Source organism: Telopea speciosissima, chromosome 5, assembly GCF_018873765.1.
Source record: "Telopea speciosissima isolate NSW1024214 ecotype Mountain lineage chromosome 5, Tspe_v1, whole genome shotgun sequence".
Classification (NCBI taxonomy): domain Eukaryota; kingdom Viridiplantae; phylum Streptophyta; class Magnoliopsida; order Proteales; family Proteaceae; genus Telopea; species Telopea speciosissima.
This window is the reverse complement of record NC_057920.1, coordinates 28,188,781-28,196,313: the sequence shown is the minus strand read 5'-3', so window position 1 is coordinate 28,196,313 and position 7,533 is coordinate 28,188,781.

The window sequence follows — 7,533 nt, the reverse complement described above, 5'->3', positions numbered from 1 at the left end:
GATTTGAACCTAGGTGTGACATCGTTGAGATTCTTCCCTCTGTGCTTTTGACCACTGCGTAAACAGTTAAATCCTTCTGTTGTGGCATGCATGGAGATCAGGCTCCCAACAAATTTTGGCATTATGTTAAATGATTGGGTTTTATTTTGGTAGGATTTCATAAAGCCTGGCCTGTCCATGATGTTAGTCAACATTTGCATCAATATAGTTGTTAAGGCATTGCCTAGGTACTCTACCAATTTAACAAGTTTCAAAGAGAGAACATATTGGGTTTTATTTTGGTAGGATTTCAGAAAGACATCTATTAGGCAGTTTTCTGGAGGTATCCAGTTTGTAGTGCATCACGTTTCTGATCCTAGTCATTGGATGGTTGGTGGCGATTGGTCTAGCTTCTTGCTTGCTGTGGTTAGTCTGGCGACAACCTTGGCTACTCTGATCATTTGAAGATTTTTGTTAGAATTTGTTAGGGCAAAATATCTAATTGGATATTCTGTCTGTGAAAAAATTGAATCAGCTTTGGGTCCAATTTGTTGAAAATATTGTGATTCTGTGAGAAGCACCACATGTGAGGGGATCGTTTTGATTTTTGAACAAATTTGTATCAAGGGCATTAATGGTGACTATGGGTGTTAGGGTGGTTCCAATCTAATGTTTTACCGAGCCCATGAGATAACTAAGCTGGATACTAAGTAAGCTGCCACTAGATAACTATTAGGCCCATTCTAGTCTCTAAAAATGCAGCCATAACCTGCTATGATGGAGCCATAGAAGCTCACTCATTATAAAAGGGCAACAAAAGATCTATTGTACTTGAGCTTCTTTAACACCTCCATCCACACGATCCTAGAAATCCAAATGAGAAGAGACAAAAGATGCACTTTGTAAAATTGGTAGATTACAAATCAACTTGTCATTCATGTGCCATATATGTTCTTTGGTATCTCATATATTCTATTTTTTGTATAGTCTAATTTGCATTTGATGTTTCTATTTTGTCTTCACATTGGATCTCCTTAATTTTGATTGTGCTATTTTACCTTCTCTTGGGTTCTTTACGTAGTATAGATTATAGAAGATGAGAGAGAAGTTTGTAGACAGAATTTCTTTTTCCTACATCCTTTCTTTTCCAACTGGAAAGGAATTAATTTGTACCTGTTCATGTTCAAGTATTAAAATCTGTACCTATTCAAGTGTTAATCCGATTTCCTTTGTAGACTTCCATGCAAGGAATAATGTCTCCATCACTTCCTTTTATGCTGCCCCATTTACTTCTTATTAGTTATTTCATTTGTAGTATTCCTAGGTGTGGGTCTGAATGTCTCCATCACCTCCTTTGATGCTGTCCCACCACTTCCTTTTATGCTGCCCCATTTACTTCTTATTAGTTTTCACTAGGCCATTAACATGTTATATAAAGAACAGAACTTTTCAAGAAATTATTTCATTGAAGATTGGTAGGTATGGTGGGTAGACCAGCCAAATAATCAGAGAGACATCTTCTATTAGAATCCCCAATTAGTTGGGCCATTAGCAGAGCTATAAATAAATTTATGTTTCAATGGTAAAACACCTACTAGTAGTCTTATCTTGAAAGAGTTTCTGCTATAATCCTCTAATGCACCTAATGAACTTGGGAGTTCTCTTTTGCCTTTAATCTTTTGTGGGTCCTTATGTTAGCATCCCATGTTTCTTTTCACAAAAACAAGATGGTGCTTTTGGGTAATTTTCGTTTAATCTCAATAAAAGCTTTTGGGTAATTTTCGTTTAATTTAGCATCCCATGTTTCTACTAACCAGCTAAAGTGGTTGAGATGCTTGCACTTTGAGGGAATGAATACAAAAACTGTTATACTCTTGTATTGTAAAAGAATTTTAGAAGTCATCAGATATATGGATGAGTGAAAAGTGGACTGGGACTTGAGACTTTTAACTTTGGATTGCTGTAGTCTTTCCTTCTCCTATCTTTTCCAATATTGATTTAAAATGTGCTTCTAGGGATGTTGTTAGACCAGCTCACCTTGTAGTAGATTTCACTTTTAGAAGGGGAATGGGTATTCATTTGTCTTTGGTTCTTGCCCCTCTGTTAATTGATGTATTAGATCCTTCTTCTTGTAGTAGGTTCAACTGCAAAAGCATTTTACTGGTGTAAAGTAAAACCATGGATACAGAAAATGAAGAATTAATGCATAATAGAGCATGCTAATTAGGTATTTGTTGCCTCGTGTTCCTCCCTGTCGCTGGGTTAGAGTGGTAGGGTTTACTTCCCTGTGACCTTTGGCAACCTTCAAATCACCTTAAATGCAGCAGGAAGTTTAGTTAAATAGAATCAAGCTTGAGGTAAATAGAATTCAAATGACTATTGCATGAATACTACCAAAAGAAAGGGAAAAAATTGAGATAATATTAGAATGTCATTTGTTTGTTAGTTACATGATCTATATGCATTTGTGTTCATAGTTATATTTTCATGTGTGATCTAGATGTATGATTTGTTTGCATATAATCATGTGTGTGTGTTAATTTAATTATAAAAGTATGGACGTAGCCATACTGGCAGGCCAGCCCGATTGGGTTTGGTTAGAGCTTATTTTGAGCTTCTTGCTGGGATATATGGGCTTGGGGCTGATTGCTTTGGGTTTATTATTGTACTTTTCTTCGTTTACTTTTTTCCACTCACATAGGAGAAGGGGGATTGGGGAAGACAAAGAAATAACTGAGAAAGGAAGCAATGAATGGCAGGTAAGAGCAGGGCCCATCTATGTTATCTCTTAGGTCCAATTTCAAAAGGTTGGCACCACCATTTTTCTATTTGTACTAATTGCCTTTTCTTTGAAAAACAAAAAATTTCTTGTCCAAAATAGCCAAGTGCTTCAGTTAGTTAAGATTATTCAGTCTATGGAATCTCTTGGCTTTCTAGAATCCAAAAGAATGGAGAATATAATTTGGTTTAATCTGTTGTGTTAATTCATTGACAACTTGATGGGTCTTTACCTCAAATTGGTAGAGCATTTGGAACATGAGCATGTTCCAAGAGGATGGTGGTTCGAGTCCACCAAGGCCCTCTTTATTCAACTATTCATAGCATAGTTAGTTATGCCACTAATCCACACAAGAACCCAATTTTAATGGCATCTTTGAAATTTGACATCTTTTTATTCGTACAGATTCAATCTAAATAGAATCCAACTGACAAACTCAGGGTAACCAAACAGTTTTTCATATAAATCCAAATAGAATCCAACTGACAGACTCAGGGTAACTAAACAATTTCTCAGGATGATTCAACTAACAAACTCAGGGTAACCAAACAGTTTAATCTGTCAGAACAATGGATCCATTGGTGCAACACCAATTGGTTCAACACCAATATCAATGCAACCACCAATTGGTTCACCGAACCAAACACGCCCTAAAGAAATATGGCATTGCAATGGAGCATATTGGTACAGATGATATGATTGCAGATATCCTAATCAAAAGTCTTTGCCCTTGTCTTTTTAATAGACATGTCATGAGCATGGGCTTAGTTGCATTATGGGATACGATTGTTTAGTGGGAGTTTGTTTTATTTTGCTTTATTGTAATTTAAAGTTTTTTTTCATCTGTATTTTGTACCTTATAGTAAACTTTGGTTTATATATATCAGTTGTCTTTGCATGCAAATTTTTTTTGAACACATGGGTGTTTTATTTATTTACATGATGTATATATTTTTGCTTTTAAAGTCTTAAGGACTGTGTTAACCTTAAGCAAAGGCAGGGGCATTTAGTTATTAGCCTAAAGGTATGTTTTGTGACATACAAAGTGAGTTATTTCAGATGAGACATACAGATCCGTTGGAATCATAAAGATTATTTCTCTAGTGAGCCTGTGCCACTAAAAGAAGAGAAATTTTGGACTGACAAATGGATAATACATAAAGAATCACTATGTGAGTATTATCTCATTGCCACACCACCATGTTAGTAGAGCTGAGGGCTCTCGTGACCATGGAAGGCTCTGTGTCGCTTGATTATAGATGCAGTTACCGCCATAATTCGGTGTCTAAAACTCTATGGGACAGGATCGTCTTTCTAATATGACCTCTAGACCAATTTGTTTTTAAAATGTCCACATAAAGTTTTCTTAAAGGGTTGTTAGCCTGTGATTTGTTTTGGTGAAAACTGTTTTTAAATCTCTTTAAAAATAAGGGATTTAATATAAGTCTAAGTGGGAGAATGTTAGAATTCTATTTAGAATGGAATTAATAATCCTATTGTGGACTAATATTAAAGTCACCTAAACTCAGGCTAATTGTATTATTAGTCTAATAAAGGGGGTTATTGAGTTGTATTAGGAGTCTTATGTAGACTGGCTTTGGTGTGGGCAAATAGATTCCTATTGGGATTATGATGAGAGAGGCCCTATAGGAATTACTATATAAAGAGAGCTAGGTCCCCCCTCTACCCATTACAATTAATTATTCTCAATCTCTGTTGAGGAGTGTATTCTAGAAAGAGAGGGAGATATTCAGTGTTCATCATCCTTATGCATACAGTATTCTTCAAGCCAGTTATCTTTGGAAATAAAGGGGAAGCACCTAGATCTTTGGTCTTTATTTTTCGCTGCGATCATCATCACTATGAATGCGAAACAAGGTTAGTGGTTCTATCCCTGTTCTCTATTATTTACTTGTTTGTGTTCTTGAATGCCCTATGGAGATCCTGGTTTTTATGGTTTTGTCCTTATTTGGATCAAACTATTCTAACACATTTCACCCTCGCTCTGCGTTTGGGTGTGAGTGGCACTCACCTATAGAGGGGGTGAAATGACCTACTCACCCCATGAAAGGTAAAATTCTACCCCTATCGATGCCAACGTGTGTGCTCTCATTGGCCATGTGCGCACGCAAAGGCATGTTCCCCACATAGAAAGCCAATCCATTTTAAAAGTAACCCATTTCAAAAGTTAAAAATCATAGTCAAAAGATTTTAAATTTTTTCTTTTTTCAAAAAAATGGAAATGGGTTGTAAATGTGTTTAAAATGTAGAGTCATTGGTTGCAAACAAGGGTATGGTTTGATGGCTGACATCATCTGAAGTGGCCACCGTAGAAACAATGATCAATAAACTTTCTACTGCACAGCATGATGGGAAAAATAATCCTCTCCAATTCCCTATAGTTGTGCAGTGCAGTAGTGCTAGGTGGAGATGTCGACACGTGGTAGTTCGGACATCCAACAGTCCGAGTTCGTTGACTTATGTTGAGCTCAGTCCGTTGGATGTCCAAGCTGCCAGGTGTCTACATCTCCACCTAGCATTGCCGCACTGCACAGCTTTAGGAATTGGAGAGGATTAAAATCCATCCCTTCTTTTCGTCGCGATCCCTACTAAGACCCAACTCCAATCAGCTAAGGACAAGGATTGACTCCTAATTTTCCCCCACCCTCTGAGAAAAGTCCATTTTAATGAACCAGTGTTAACCTTTTTCCACTGTTAACAGAAGCTTTTCCTTTGTCTTTTGAGTTCATCAAAAGTGTTGACCACTATTTTCGACATCGACAATGTGAGTTAAAAATGCATGGGTGTGCCAAAGTCACAAGAACTCAAGAGATGATAAAATGAATTGAATCTGACTTCTAAGTAAGAAAGTGTGGATCTAAAGTTGTGCAGTGCAGCAGTGCTAGGTGGAGATGTCGACACGTGGTAGTTCGGACATCCAACGGTCCGAGTTCATTGACTTATGTTGAGCTCAATCTGTTGGATGTCCAAGTTGTCAGGTGTCTACATCTCCACCTAGCACTGCCGCACTGTACAACTTTAGGAATTGGAGAGGATTAAAATCCATCCCTTCTTTTCGTCAGGATCCCCAGTAAGGCCCAACTCCAGTCAGCTGAGGATAAGGAGTGACTCCTAATTTTCCCCATCCTCTGAGAAAAGACCATTTTAATGAACCAGTGTAAACATTTTTTTCACTGCTAACGGAAGCTTTTTCTGTCTTTTGAGTTTATCATAAGTGTTTACCACTATTTTCGACATCGACAGCGTGAGTTAAAAATGCGTGGGTGTGCCAGAGTCACAAGAACTCAAGAGATGATAAAATGAATTGAATCTGACGTCTAAATATAAAAAATCGCAATGCCAAGAAAAAAAAACTATGAATCAAATTGTTTACTTGTAGAACGTATATGTTGAATTCATTATGACTTGCCAACTGCGAAATGATAAGGCTTACAACTTGGTATTTAAATTACACTAACACCACAACTACTCTAGGACCAAATTGCTTACTTCCCAGAAACGAATTTGGTGAAGTCTTCACAATTTTGTCAGCTATGAACTATTGAAGCTTACAACTTGATGTCAATGGTTGTCTTCTGAAACACGGCCAAAAGACATATTGCTGGAGTTATTCTCCAAGTAAGACCTACATAAATGCCTCTTGAAACACAGGCCAATGAGACATTGGGTACCGAAATCCAACTCCAGCAAAAACTACATCTAGAAAAATAAAGGATAAAAGATCTACATCTAAAAAGATGAGAAGGTAAAATAAAGATTGTAAAATGCAAGTGGTGTAAAGAGTGTTGTTGATGATCCTTTTCCTTTACGGCTGAATTTTCCTTTTATAAGCACTCTTGGTAGTTTCCAGTGGTTTCTGGTAGTTACCAATTAGTTTCTCAACTACGTATTTCCTTAAATGTTGGTTACAAGTTATAACTCCCCTACTGATTGTTCGTCAGTTAGTGACCGTTTATTGGTCACTCATAGTTCGTTAGTCACTGACTGTTCGTTGGTTACTATCACTGACTATTTTCTTTTTTGATCATTGACTTACAGGCATGGAAGAATAACTCGACCGAAACCTGTTGAAACCATTGAATTAACTCGATTTTGTCGGTTTTCGAGACGAGTTGAAGGGTGATTTTAAAAAATCTAGGGTTTTAATCGAAATTCTATTGGTTTCAACTAGTTTCGACCGAGATGTTGGTAATTTCGTAAGTTTCAATACTTATGCCCGTCAAAACTTGAGGAAACCTGGCTCGAAACCAGTACAAATACTTAAGTATGCTAGTAATCAGGTTAGAAACCAAGATAGACATTTTTTTATGCCTAATATCATTTAAGTAAATGATTTTGTATTTGTATTTCATTTATTTAAGAAATTATTCATAAATAAGCAAATACCCCACTATTTGAATCTAATAAAAATAGATAAAAAATAAAATTCGAAAAGAAAAAAAAGTCAACCCCCAGGTCAAGAACAAAAATTGGATTTTCGGTGGTAGGTGCAATTTTTAACTTTCTAATATTGGGTTTTCCTCGAATCAAAAAATTCTATAAATCTTAATATGGTAAAAAATTGCTAAAAAACAAAAGTGCGGTAAAATATTCATTCGTTTTGATGTCCACAAAAATATTTTCATTTAGAACGATTTTGACAACATTCGCGCACACCAAATTAAGTTTGACCAGTACATAACTCCTTCAATATAAACCAGATTTAAGCAATCTTGGACTTGTTGGAAATCTATCAAAACAAAGTTGTGTAACAA